At 45.2% G+C, this 15,275-nt stretch overlaps 1 protein-coding gene across 2 annotated transcripts in view; it reads left to right on the plus strand.

The window, feature by feature from the left end:
* HDAC7 (histone deacetylase 7) overlaps nt 1–15,275 on the plus strand; it is a 533,886-nt gene that overhangs the window by 258,420 nt on the left and 260,191 nt on the right. For both annotated transcript variants that reach the window (XM_075337158.1, XM_075337160.1), the window contains exon 3: nt 5,513–5,573. The gene's annotated coding sequence lies outside the window, so the exon portion shown is untranslated. The remainder of the gene's footprint in view (nt 1–5,512; nt 5,574–15,275) is intronic.

Consider the following 15,275-nt stretch of genomic DNA (forward strand, 5'->3'; position numbering starts at 1 on the left):
ATGATAAGGGTTTAGGGCACTGCGATCTCTTGCTTGTGTTCTCCCTATGAAGAACGCTTGCAACTCCGCAGTAAAGAGTTGACATGCTTGAAAGCCGCACCGCAGGACAGTTTTCGCTGTGGGCTACACACGCACAGTGGGCATGGGATTTCTATAAATCCTATCCTCTGTGCTTTTACTGTACAACGTAGCATTTTGGACCCAGAGAAAACACACTACATCTAAAATGCTGCAAACACTGACTGTGGGCACGCACCCTAAAGGGTGCTTTACACGCTGCGACATCTCTAGCGATTGCTAGCGATGTCGCGAGCGATAGCACCTGCCCCCGTCGTTGGTGCGATATGTGGTGATCGCTGCCGTAGTGAACATTATCGCTATGGCAGCGTCACACGCACATACCTTGTCAGCGACGTTGCAGTGACCGCCGAACAATCCCTCCCCTCCCGTCACTGCGGCGTCAATAAGTGGCCGGCCAATAGAAGCGGAGGGGCGGAGCTGAGCGGGACGTAACATCCCAGCCACCTCCCTCCTTCCGCATTGCGGGTGGACGCAGGTAAGGAGATGTTCGTCGTTCCTGCGGTGTCACACATAACGATGTGTGATGCCGCAGGAACGACGAACAACATCGTACCTGTGGCAGCAGCGATATTAAGGAAAGGAGCGACGTGTCAACGATCACCGTTTTTTAACGATTTTGCGATCGTTGATCGTCACTCCTTGGTGTCAATCGCTGGGATGTAGGTAACGGCGCCGGATGTGTGTCACTAACGACGTGACCCCGATGATATATCGTTACCGATATCGCAGCGTGTAAAGCATCCTTAAGGGTCAATAAACATATTATTGTTATATGGTGGCAACACTTTTAGGTATCTTCTTTGCGTACTTGCATAGGTTTCCTCCAGGTAAACCTCAAATAGCAATGTCAGCCCCACTGGGTCCAGTGATGATGATGTCCGTGACACAATGAGGAATATGTTGGTGCTATACATACAGTATATATACTGTATGTATATTGAGGTATTGACATGGGGATGGGAATTTTGTACGTACATCAGATGATTAATATGTTTCCCATGTTAAACACCTAAATTAAAACTGACTGCTGAAGTGAATTTGTCACCAAGCTCTTTTTTAGCTTTAGTATCAGACTCCACACATGGAGCGTCACTTTAATATCAAACTTCTCAATTCACATTGGCTGGAGGAAGATGTCTTTAGATAGAGGGGAAATGGGGGAGTCTTGATTTGTTAAAACTGTTTGCCCAATGCCCTTTTGGCTGACAACTGTTTTTCATGACCACACCCTACCCACGTATGCTTTCCACGGCATGTGTTCTCAATGGGGAGAGGGGAATAAGCAGCTGCCACACTTCTATAGTGGCAGCTCATTTTCACTAAGTACAAAAGTACGAAAGTCAACATGTTTGAGCTTCCTTCTATACTGACTTTTCAAAATTAACAAGTTACGCCAACCTTTCTCTGATGTGTATGATACACCTAATCTGATGAAGTATCCAGTCTCTTTAGGTGACTACAGGCTTCTCAATCCTGACAGCATGCGGTGCGGTCATCAGATGACCTCAGGGAGAAAGTTACACTTAGGAATAAGGGTCCTTAATGGCCACTGCAAAAAAAGGCTTATTGGCAGTTGTTAAGAGGTTAAAATTGCAAGATACTGAAGTGTCTGTCGCGGGCGGAGGGGATGCGCTCGCCAAGCTCGGGTCCGGGGCTTCTGCAGCTGCTGCTCGGAGGCTCGAGCGGTGGGCCGGACCCGGGGACTTGAGCAGCACTCCTCACCCGTGAGTGAAAAGGGATGGTTTGTTTGGGGAGAGAGTTTGTGACGCCACCAACGGGACGTGGTGATGATGGCACCACCACTGCGGGTGACGGGGATCCCGGGAGAGATGGTAGGGAGCAGCTAGGATGTTGTCCCCTCCGTGGGTAGGGGGTTGGTGATCCCGGGGCCCGGTGTGACGGGGAGGCTGGATGGCTGGGGTGCAGGATTGCAGGGACAGCGCAGCGCGGTGCCAGACGGCACTGGTGTACTCACTCAGAAAATCAATGACAGAGTCTCTGGTAAACCAAAACGGCCGGATGGACGGGTCCCGCAGCCGGCTGCAGTGTTGTTGTGCTCTCCTCGGACGGCTGAAGGTGGCTGTCTTTCCCTGCACCTGTTAGAATGTTCTGACTCCTGTGGTTGCCCACCAGTAGTCCGCTCCTCGGCATATAGGTGCTGTAGGAGCCCGTTTTGCCCGCAGGCGCTGGCCCTTGGATCTCTAGCGGCGGTGGCTGTATATCCTCTCGGTGTGGACTGTTGCCTTCTGTTGGGTCTTGGTTGTTGGGAAACCCCTGGGGTTCCTGTCACACTCGGATTTGACTATTGTCGGCGGCTCCAAGTCTGGTCAGGGTCCGATGGCCCTGCCTGTGTGCTTAGCTTCACTCCGCTCCCCGGTTCGGTACCGGTGGGCCACCGCCCAACCCCGGTCCTACGGCTCTGCAGAGTTCCACTAACTCCTGAAGACGGCCACCACCGTCTGCCAACGCTGCTGTCAGTACCTGGGCTCCTACCCAGGCACACGCAGACGTTTTACTTCTCTCACTTTCACCTCCAAAACTAATGTCTGTTTTTCCCGCCTCCTGGCCTGTGAACTCCTCGGTGGGTGGGGCCAACCGCCAGGCTCCGCCCCACCTGGTGTGGACATCAGACCCTGGAGGGAGGCAACAAGGGTTTTTGTCTGACTGTTGTAACTGTCTAGAGTGGGGGTGTATGTATGTTGTTATGTATGTGACTACCTGGCTAGTCCAGGGCGTCACATGTCTTGTCATTCAAATCTTTTGGGTGGCTAAACTCACTAGGAGTGGTGACTCCAATTGAGTTGTGGCAGATTTGCACTATACTTTTTTCACATTTATAGCACCACTCTAGCTTTTTTGGTTTTATTGCACTGCTGGAGTGGTGCTTTAAATCTAAAGGGTACTTTACATGCTGCGATATCAGTACCGATATCGGTAAAGAGCGTACCCGCCCCCGTCGGTTGTGCGTCATGGGCAAATCGCTGCCTTTCTAAGGGGGCGTTTCGTATGGCATCACAGCGACGTCACACGGCAGCCGTCCAATAACAGAGGAGGGGCAGAGATGAGCGGGCGGAATATCCCACCCACCTCCTTCCTTCCTCATTGCGGGTGGCCGCAGGTAAGGAGATGTTCGTCATTCCTGCGGTGTCACACACAGCAACGACATTTGTAAAAGGAGCGACGTGTCAACGAGCAAAGATTTTTGACGTTTTTGCACTCGTTGATCGTCGCTCCTTGGTGTCACACGCTGTGATGTCGCTAACGGCGCCAGATGTGCGTCACTAACGACGTGACTCCGACGATATATCATTAGCAATGTCGCAGCGTGTAAAGCACCCTTAAAGGCCCCGTCACATGCTAACGATATGTCGTCGGGGTCACGGACTTTGTGACGCACATCCGGCATCGTTACAGATGTCGTAGCGTGTGACACACCGAACGACTGTTAACGAGCAAAAATACTCACCTTATTGTTGCTCGTTGACACGTGGTTCATTTTCATAATGTCGTTCCTCCTTCTGCGCGCCGGTTGTTCGTTGTTCCTGAGGCACCACACATCGCTATGTGGGACACCCCGGGAACGACGAAAACAGCTTATCTGCGTCCCACCACCAATGCAGAAGGAAGGAGGTGGGCGGGATGTTACGTCCCGCTCATCTCCACCCCTCCGCTTCTATTGGGCGGCCGCTGTGTGACGTCACTGTGACGCCAACCGTCCAACCCCCTTCAGGAAGAGGATGTTCGCCGCCCAAAGCGACGTTGTTAGGGTGGTAAGTACATGTGATGGGGGTTAACGACATTGTGCGCCACGGGCAACAAATTGACCGTGACGCACAAACGACAGGGGCGGGTGCGATCGCTCATGCAATCGCACGATATATCGTCGCGTGTGACGGGGCCTTTAGTCCCCTGCCCCCTGTCTTATACTCACCTTCTGGCAGCTTCATGTTCTATCATGACCACTCCTATTGGTCTCCGTCAATTTGTGACCTGCCGGCAGTTCCAGTGTTTGCTGGAGTGTGCTGGAAGTCGTAACTCGATACAAGTCTATGAGAGCCTTGTTCTGATCTCATAGACTAGTTTGGGAACTTCCAGCCAGTCAGACGTTACAGTCTCAAGAATGCGCCGTGGGACCTCAGCGGTGCCAAAAAAGTATGAAAATGCCAGAGAGTGAGTAAACTACCAGGAGTAGGGGACTTGGATTTAAAGTGCCACTCCAGTGTTGGAAAAAAAAATACGCTGGAGTGGTGCTTTAAGCACACTAAACTCTATTTTGGGCCATCTTGTTAAATAAAGGAATTTTTCAACTCCCAGATGGATGTCCAGACTACATTACACAGTAAACAAATCCTTATTTATTTAACTTATTCCTTTTGTCACCTGTATATTCACTTTTGCACATGGACTTGGGATGTGATGTCCTTTTGGGTTTCTCTCTTGGATCATGTGTGTGAGTGTGGTCACCAGACACTTTACCCCTTGCAGAACTAGACTTTCAGTCCCATTGGGCTCTTTTTGGTACTAAAAACAAGATGGTCTCTTTCCAAGCTTTGACCACTGGAGGCCACCTATTTCCTCTCTGTGGACTTCCAATCCAGAGGTATGACTAGGCTGTTGTGGACCCTTCTTCTACTTGCGATAGATCACTTCCTTGTGCACATTTGTTTGCAGTTTTTTGCAGAAATCATGATTCCATGAGAAGGAAAAAAAATAACAGTGCTGTCTCCAGACTGGTCTGTGACGTGACCTACCTTGCAATTTTTTTCCATGGAGCATTGCCTTGAAAAACCAGTATCCCTCCTGACCTAGAGGAATCAAAGAAAATCTTTGTAATCTCAGTCAACCCCATTAACAAAGTTGTAACACGAAACATAATCCTTTAACTGAAGCATAATGCTAAAAAAATACCAGTAATACAGACCAGAGAACGATTCGAGCATAACGCTCTTTAATTCTTTTGCATTCAGGTCCTTAAATGGGGGTTTCATGGTCCCAAAAAGAGGGTAATTCTGATAGATATTTCCATTGTGTACTTACTCATGTGAACAAATACTGTCACCTTTATTTTCGCTCTGTCTTAGATCTGTACAGCAGTATGAGGATTAGTATGTGGAATGTTGGCTCCTTCACTTAGTTCCATTCCTATGAGAAAAGATTTGTGTTATTAATACAGCTGTCAATGTCTATCATATCCCTGTATGGTTCTTAACTATGTGCCTGCATCTACAATGCTCTAAACCGGAGGCTGTAAATGGTAGTGCCGTGATTTTCTATGAGAATTATCATGCTCAAAAATTATGGAGGGTTATTGGGTAATTTACAAATATTAACAATGTATTAATGAGAAAATCCTTGAATGAATTCTTGGTATATCCGTAGTGTAGATGCAGCTTTATTGGGACATTGCTCTGACATAAATTTTATATTTCAGATATACATAGAAGATGGAAGACATCGCTAGCCTGTGACCGTGAAGGCGACATCATTAACAGGTATGTTAAATTTAAAAAATGGACATCTGTTTCATTGTAGAGTGTTACGATTATGAGCAATATAAAGATTCTCATTGGCACGCAGCGTGCATTGGGTATATCCAAGTTCAAATATTCCTGACATGTTGCACCAAACGGATAGCAGACCGCGATGTAGAGAGTGGAAGTGATTGAGCGTATGGTAGTTCCTATTATTAAAATAAAGACAGATTCGGCACTACTCACACATTTGCGACTTGGATCATGTGGTGGATTTATGGCCTCTGACGTCTTCGGAATCAAGGTGAACACTTGGAAAGGAGTCAAATCAAAGATCCATAGTGTTCAAAGGTACAAAAGTGGTACTCTCCAACCATAAAAGATAATATTTATTTTAAAAAATTAAAACATGTGGGAGAAGTAGGGCGCATGAGACAACGGCCGTTTCGTGGTGGAACCCGTTGAAGCGTGTATATTGCAAAATGTCTTATGCTTCCTCCTGCATGTTTTAACTTTTTCAAATAAACATTACCATTTATAGATGGAGAGTGCCACTTTTGTACCTTTCTACACTATGGATGGTAGTTCCTATTAAACTTGTACTCCGTTAATTAATCATATTTTGAATATCTATCAAAAAAAGAGAGAAATTGCAACACAAATCTAATACAGTAATTCAATGCACACCCAGAAGTTGTAACGCAAAACAGCTCTTTAAGGCCCCTTTCGCACATCCGTGTCTCCGGTATGTGAGGTGTCTGTTTCACGTACTGGAGACATGGACACACGTAGACCCATTAAATTCAATGGGTTTCTTCACATGTCCGTGTTTTGATAAGGACCGTGTTTAAGTGTGAAGCACACGCATGTATGTGTGCTCCACACAGCAACATGTCTGATTTTGGCAGGCAGCACGGATGTCACACAAACTGCACCCTGATGTTATCTGTGTGACACCTACTGGAGGACACCTCACTGAAATTAAATGGATTTTTATACTTACCTGTCTCCGACACTGCTGTTGCTTCCTGGTTCCGCTCATTCTGCCTCATGAATATTCACTGCACTGACTGTGGACCTGGAAGCAAGTGTGGCAGTAACGCCTGAGACAGCACTGCCAGAGATAGGTAAGTATACAAGTTCATTCTGTCCATGTGCTATCCAAATGTTACACAGCACATGGACAGCCCACTGATGACACACACACTGACACATGGATGGCCTACGGAACTCTTCAATGGATTGTTTAAAATGTTTGTTTTTTGAAAACGTGTGAAAGGAGCCTCAGATAGAAAAAACATGTTCAGATTGTAGATTCTCACATGCCGCCCAATGGTTTCTCTGGTGTCTGGGATAAAGACAGGCAGACTCGGGCGTCAACCTGCTGTATGCTGATTCATTGACATACTAGCAAGAGTTAATCTCTGCTAGCCTGCTTGCTCCTTTAATCACATGTTGTGGAGAGATCTATCATATCTACTCCCCTCCTATTTCTACTGTTGGATTCCTTCTACCCATGCCAGCTGTAGTTTATTCTGTGTTGGTCTGTGAGGTGTGTTGGGTGTCCCAGACTTTCTCTGGTGAAAGTTGTGTTTAGTGGTGCTTTTTACTTGGTGTAGTTGTGGAGCGTACCCCTGTTTTTAACTTCCTACCTCCTCCACAGACAGGCTTCAAATGTCCAAAACTCCTTTTCAGCTTTTACTAATGTAAATTCAGTACAGGCAACTAACAAACAGGTTGTAAGAGCTAAAACAAACTAGGCAAACAAAATCCTGCTCGACTGACCACTTACTAGACCATATGACTTACCTGTCTGTCTCAAAACAGTAGTAACCTGTACCTATAGGTTGTATGCAGCTGAAAGGGAACCTGACAGCTGATATATGCTGTCTCCTCCACGGGCAGCATGTATCAGACCCTGCAGGTATGATTTCAGCCAAGAATGTTTGACTCTAAACAGTTTATTAGCAGCTGGGGACCAAGCAGCTTGGGAGACTAGCTGGACAGGCAGGTCCATGGCGGCTTCTCCACGCCCGCTCCACTAGACTGACAGGTCTTTGCCTAAAGCATGTATAGGGAGAGAGCTGTTAGTCTGGGGCAGCTGTAAAGGGGAAGAAGCCACGGGGAACCTGCCTGTCCAACTAGTCTCCTTTCAATCTGGGTTCTCTGACAGTTTTTAAAGTAGTTTGTTCTGACCATACCACCATTTCCGACAACTGAGGTGAGACCTACAGAGCATCTATGAATTTTCCAGTCACTGCCCTACTATTTGAGATATATATATATATATATATATATATATATATATACACAGTATACAGTATATATATATATACTGTATATGGAAAAGTGATACGTGACTTACAGGTTTCACCTCGGTTTCTCAACAATACACATATATATGTACCACAGTACTGGATTTGTATCTGGTATTGAAGCTATAACACCACTTCTTCTGTATTTTATGCGGATTGCGTAGCTGAACATATACATCTAGCTGTGGTACCTTCTTGTTCAGCTCACTTTGATCTATACTGTAATGAGGTGTGTCAGGGACCAGTCACTCGGTTGCCTCCACACACATCTCAATGTTCCATGCCACTTGGTCCACTTGAAAACTCATGTAATTTTCCTACTAATCACCTTGGTAAACAGTTTGTACTAAAATTGTACAGCACTAATGAATCAGACGGTTAGAACAGGAAATGAGGAAAAACGCTTGTATGTTACATTACACAATCACACCCATAAGGTTTCAGTGCACTTGGCATTGGTCCAGCTTGAGGGTAAAAGAAGCCAGAAGTAAAAGATCTTGATTTGTTTCTATGGCGGAGTTTTCAATCAGGAGAGACCCAAACCTGCCGGACAGTAAAGGCTAAAGAAAGCAGCAGGGGAGGGTTTAATAGAGCAAGAAACATTTAAACCCATTGATAACATCCTTGAAAAAATATTTATATATTAAAAAAGACTACAAGGTAAGCTATATACCACCAGTCACAAGATAGATTAATTTACGTAGTATAGTACTTGAAATGGTTTTCTCCTTAAAATAGGGGTTCCAAAACTTTGCCCATTAACAGCCTTATTTAGAAATCATAAGTTGTTGGCCATATTGATAAGACAGGAACACCATCCTTACCTGCGCCTCCACATTGGACTCTAATTGATCACATGATCCGGTGATACCATCAAAGACATGAAGCTGTCGGTGCTATATACTGTACCAGTTTATGCATTTCTGGAGGTCTTGCTACAGACCAACTTTGGGGAATCTCTGCCTCAGGAAAACCCCTTTTAGGGCTTTGGGATTACATAGAATGTGTTTATTCATTTATTGTCCCCACAAAAATGTCTCCACTAAAACACTCATTAAAAGCTTGATGCAAACAGCAGATCTGGTTCTGGAGGTCTCGGCATGACCGTCTATAACATAGTTGCCCACTAGATTCAATGGGTGCCATTTAATAAACCATACAAACAAAAATATTGGGACAGATCTTTATCACTGTATTCAGATTTATCACTTAGGTCCTCTAGAGGTAGTGTAGGTCTGTACTAATGTGGAGACTTAAATTATATTGTAGGACAATAGTCCATCTGTATGTGGTGTCTGCTCCACGACCGGACACCTGATTTAGTACATTTCTTAGGTCCTACATGCTAGTTTTAAACTGGTCTGTTTATTTTGATAATAATAAAAGTAAAGTTTTATAGATCTTTAGTTAAGGTACGTCTAGTTGCCCTTTAAGAATATTGTATAGATGAGTTAATCGTCTCTAGACCATATCTCAGGCGAGGTGTCTGTAGTCACAGTAACTTTGTACATTGATGCAAGGGTCAGAAGAAAGGTGGGTAGAGTGGGAAGAGCGCCTGAACAGCCAGCAGGAGTGGGGACAGGGTCCCAGGAGTCAATGGTGGCAGTGGCGTGTAGCACACACTGTGCACTGTGGGGGTTTGCCAATGTCAGAGCCGAGAACAGCGATCACGTGGCTACGGGTATGTGATATGCAGACTCCCGGACACATTCCAACTAGATGTACGCAGTCTCTCTCAATCCAAGTGTATTCAGCGAGGCTGTGCCCGTCTAGTTGGATCTGACCGGGAGTCTGCATATTGCATACTTGGAGACATGTGACAGTCGTTACCGGCTTTGACACCGGCAAATCCTCACAGCGCCCAGTGTGTGCAATGCGAGGATTCCCAAGTCTGCAGTCACATAAAGTGACACATAAAGTGACTTCAGACATGTGGATTTAGACTGAACAACCCCTTTAAAGGGAGTCTGTCACTAGGATTTTAAGAACTAAGCTATTTTTTATACATGTGTAGCTTTTTCAAAGCTTTTCATTACATTTTTCCATCACTGAGAAATCATTGTTTGCATTGATATGTAGATCTGAATCTTCTGTCACTCCAGCTCTAATCCCCACACAGAGGCGCCTCTTCCTGCCTGATTGACAGTCTATAACCTGTGTAACTTCAGGCAAAGGAACAGATAGTCATGCTAAAGGATGTCACACTAGACGGTAATAGAGCTGGAGCGACAGAGGCTTCAGATCTACAGCTTTACTTACATATCAATGCAAACACTTATTTCTCAGTTACTAAGGATCAGACTGGCCATGTAAAGGTATTAACGGACTTATCTTGGAAAAAGCAACATGTTCATATAAATAGTTGGGGGTGTGAAAGCATCTGACAGATTCCCTTTAGGTTTATGATGATTATTCTTTTAACTCTTCATTACCTAGAGACTACACTGCAGCAATATGTTACTGGCTGTGGTTACTAGAAGGAAGGTGAAAATTGTAGAAGCATGACTTTTATTCTGCGGGTGTATTCTTATTATTTGTAGTGTAATATGTAATAAAATACATAAAAATGCATCATGGGATTGAATCTGTTTCTCCTTTGATAGTGAACTTGGGGAATCATAGCTTTATGATTTTATATTAAGTGTATGGGGCTTTTGTCATGTTGAAATAGAAAATAACTATCCCCAAACCATGAAACCCAAATTTAGCAATCAGAATCCTATCTGATAAAGTGTGATTCATTGTTCCAGAGAAGACAAAGCCGCATCAGAGGTTTCCGATTCTCAATTATGTAACTTCCACAAGAGGATATATCAAAAAATGGGCAGAAATGTAATAAACTTTTACACATGTACAAAATTTTGTAAAAATGAACACCGAAAAACCATATAGTGAGTTTATCTTTGAAAAGACATACATGGGATCGCTTTTGAAATCTTGTCTTTCCGCCTGTCTTATAACAATTGTAAGACGTCTGGTTACACAGGGTGATATAGGGATGAGGAACAACCATTTTTAGGTCATCCTAATAGATATGATCAACAACAAACAAGCAAATTCTTGCTGATGGCGCAATCAATGCATAGTTGTAAAATGACCAATGCTCGGGAACGATTGCTCGTTATGATTCTTCACCTGATAATTGCCTGTGTATATTATATGTCTTACTGGAAGAAATGCATTCCACCGCAGCTCTACGGTGACAGGTCAGGTCACTAGGTTCTTAAGAATGACCTATTTTACTGATATTGATTATCAATGTAGATTTTATGGCTGTATGAGTCATTATATGTAAGTATTACTGATAGGTGTGACGGAAATGATTACATTCCCTAATTAGTGGTAGTTACATACTTACATAGGTTGAAAAAAGACATTGGTCCATCTAGTTCAACCTTCCTCCACCAGTTCTACGTTTGGTCACTAAAGGGGGCTTTACCCGCTACGACATCGCTAATGCGAACTCGTTGGGGTCACGGAATTTGTGACGCACATCCGGCCGCATTAGCGATGCCGTTGCGTGTGACACCAATGAGCGATTTTGCATCATTGCAAAAACGTGCAAAATCGCTCATCGGTGACATGGGGGTCCATTCTCAAAAATCGTTACTGCAGCAGTAACGAGGTTGTTCCTCATTCCTGCGGCAGCACACATCGCTCCATGTGACACCACAGGAACGAGGAAGCTCTCCTTACCTGCCTCCTGGCCGCAATGCGGAATGAAGAAGGTGGGCGGGATGTTACGTCCCGCTCATCTCCGCCCCTCCGCTGCTAGTGGGCGGCCGCTCAGTGACGTCGCTGTGATGCCGCACGGACCGCCCCCTTAGAAAGGAGGTGAATCGCCGGTCACAGCGACGTCGCCGGGCAGGTAAGTATGTGTGACGCGTCTGGGTGATGTTGTGCGGCACGGGCAGCGATTTGCCCGTGTCACGCAACAGATGGGGGCGGGTACCCACGCTAGCGATATCAAGACCGATATCGCAGTGTGTAAAGCCCGATTTAGTCATTTATAACAAACAATGTTGTGTGTACTGAGGAAATCATCCAGCCCTTTTTTAAAAGCTGTTATAGTGTCTGCCATTACTACCTCTTGTGGTAGGGCATTCCACAGTCTGACTGCTCTAAGGGGTACTTTGCACACTACGATATCGCAGGTGCGATGTCGGTGGGGTCAAATCGAAAGTGACGCACATCCGGCGTCGCAGTCGATATCGTAGTGTGCAAATCCTTTTTGATACGATTAACGAGCGCAAAAGCGTCGTTATCGTATCATCGGTGTAGGGTCCGACATTTCCATAATGCCAGTACAGCGACAGGTACGATGTAGTTCCTCGTTCCTACGGCAGCACACATTGCTGTGTGTGAAGCCGCAGGAGCGAGGAACATCTCCTACCTGCGTCCCGGCTGCAATGCGGAATGAAGAAGGTGGGCGGGATGTTTACATCCTGCTCATCTCCGCCCCTCCGCTGCTACTGGCCGCCTGCCGTGTGACGTCGCTGTGACGCCGCACGACCCGCCCACTTAGGAAGGAGGTGGATCGCTGGCCAGAACGATGTTGCAGGGCAGATGAGTGCATGTGAAGCTGGCGTAGCGATAATGTTCGCTACGCCAGCAATCACAAGATATCGCTGCTGCGACGGGGGCGGGGACTATCGCGCTCGACATCGCAGCATCGGCTTGCGATGTCGCAGCGTGCAAAGTACCCCTAACTGTAAAGAACCCTTTCCTATTTAGCTGCCAGAATCGCTTTTCTTTCACTTGTAGGGAATGCCTCCTGGTCCTTAGTACTGTCTTTGGAAGAAATAAGTGATGTGCCAGTCCTTTATATTGACCACACATGTATTTATGCATATAAATGAGATCTCATCTGAGACATCTTTTTTCTAAACTAAACATATCTAGTAGTGTGCACCTACCTTTACTACCTTTACTCAATATGTCAGTTTAATGTATTCTAATGTTACTGCTTGATTCTGTTGGATTGATACATAAAAATACTTTTCACATCTACTCATTCTCTTTTTTTGTATCTCCATGTTAGCTGGATCTATCTGAAAGGTAAATTCCTGAGCAAGCATGAGATCTTAAAGGGAATCTATAAGTAGGATAGAACTATTTTATGTAGTTTTTCAAAAACAAGTCTAGCAAAACCTTTACATGGTCAATCCATTCCTCCATTACTGAGAATTCAGCGTTTAAATTTATATGCAAATAAGTCTGAAGAGCAATTTGTAGATGTCACAGCCTTTCTCCTGTTGCGGAGTTTGGTGACATGTTCTGGGTCAGAGTCTCACTTTGTCTAGTGGGACTCTGCAGATTAAATGAATTCCCTTTCCTTTGGGGAGGAGAGGGTTAATTACAGCAGCTCCTGACTCCTGGTCAGGTGTTTCCGGTGGGGACCATGCCCAGGTTCTATAAATACCCTCTATGTCCACCAGAGGGTGCCGGTTATTTTCTATCATTACGAAGCTTGGCCAGGAGGTGGAAGGAGCTGTGTTCATTCTCTCTCAGTAGTGCTTTGGCTGCAGAATTGGAGTTTGCTGCAGCATTCTTAGGCCCATTTCACACGTCAGTGAAAAACACAGACGTTTTTCACTGGCGTGTAAAACACGCACATGTCCCTGCGTGTGCCGAAAATCACGGCACACGTGGGTTGTCTAAGTGCAATCCGGGCTCCGTTCTCCGTGGCCCGTGATTGCACTTAGAGATTCACTCACCTGCGCCCGCTCCCGCTGTCCGTGGTGCTGAATCCTCCTGCGATGCAGCATCCAGCCGGCGGTGACCCCTGCAGGAGCTGCTTCCGGGTCGGCTGTGTCGCGCATAATGAATATGCGCGACAGTAATCAGCCGGCACAGAAGGAGCAGAGAGAACAGGCTGCAGAGGACATCGCTGGACGCCGGGTGAGTTAATATGTTTATTATTTTAAAAGCACGTTTTTTTCTGGCACGTGTTTCACGGACCACACCACTGCGTGGTCTGTGGAACATCAGTGATGCCAGAAAAAAATGGACATGTCTCCGTGCAGCAATCACGCACACGCGGGTACGCTGCACGGAGACACGTGCAGTGACAAATCACTGACGTGTGAGCAGACCCATTCATTAGAATGGGTCTGCGTATGTCAGTGATTCTGGTAGGTTTAAAAAAAGCACAAACGTACCAGAATCACTGACGTGTGAAAGGGGCCTTAGGTGTGTTTGAAGTTCCCCAGTTGTCTGTTTATTCACTTTTATATTGTCTCCCGTTGTGCACCTTTTGTGGCTCCTTTGTGTGTGGTTGCTGTATATACAGGTAGTTTTGTTGTTGTCACCCGTCTGTCCATATTTGTTGGTGGAGTATTGGCTCCTGTTCTTGTCTATTCCCCCCGGATGGTGAGTTGTGGAGAGGGGTCATAACATCAGGGACGAAGACAGGAAATAGGGCCTAGAGTAATGACTTGGACCTCCCTACCATTGAGGGTACCTCCAGGGTTAGGGTGAGCACAGGGGCCTCAGCTTTAGGGTCAGTAGAGGATCCCCTAAGTTCACCTAAGTCACTCTGTGACAGTAAATCTGAAGCCTTTGTCACTCCAGCTCTATCCCCCGCCCAGCGCCGCCTCCTCCTACTTGACTGAGCCTCAATGCTGTGAGACTTCAGGCAAAGGAGCCAAGCAGGAGGAGGCGGCGCTGGGTGGGGAATAGAGATGGAGTGACAGAGGCTTCAGATCTACATGCAGCTCTTCATTCTCATTGGCATGTCCATTCAAACACTGATTTCTCAGTAATGGAGGAATGTACTGCCCATGAAAAGATATTGCTGTACTTGTCTTGGGTAAAATTCTACTGACAAATTCATTTTAAGTTCAAAACTAATTTCAGACCATTTCCATAGCCTGTCTATAGGTATATGAACATCCAAATACATATAGAATTTCATATGCCCATTTAGTAATAAAAGATTTGCAGAAATTCATAACTAGCTACCCACAATCCCACTACAGAAAGGATAATCACATGGTATCATTTCTTATTCCCTCAATACATCTCATTGCCAGTAAATCTCTACATACCTGTACATTATGGGGAAGAAAATAAAAAAAGCTGAAAAGTAAACAGCAAAGATTTCTTTCCATAAAGGCAACAAAAATAATGGTGTAAATAATCTAAATTGTATACACTTTTTTTTAAATAAAATGACACAGATTAGTAAATAACACGGATATTGGTATCCCTGAAGTCATAAAACCCCATAATACATTAAGCAAATTATTTATGGTGATTGTTAAATGGTGTAAAATGAAAAAAAAGAGCACAATATATTTTTTCAATTGAATTTCTAACAAAAATTTATAAAAATCTAAAGCTTAAAGAGGTTGTCCACTACTTTTACATTAATAATAATAATCTTTATTTCTATAGCGCCAACATA

The sequence above is a fragment of the Anomaloglossus baeobatrachus genome, chromosome 2, assembly GCF_048569485.1.
Source record: "Anomaloglossus baeobatrachus isolate aAnoBae1 chromosome 2, aAnoBae1.hap1, whole genome shotgun sequence".
Lineage (NCBI taxonomy): Eukaryota > Metazoa > Chordata > Amphibia > Anura > Aromobatidae > Anomaloglossus > Anomaloglossus baeobatrachus.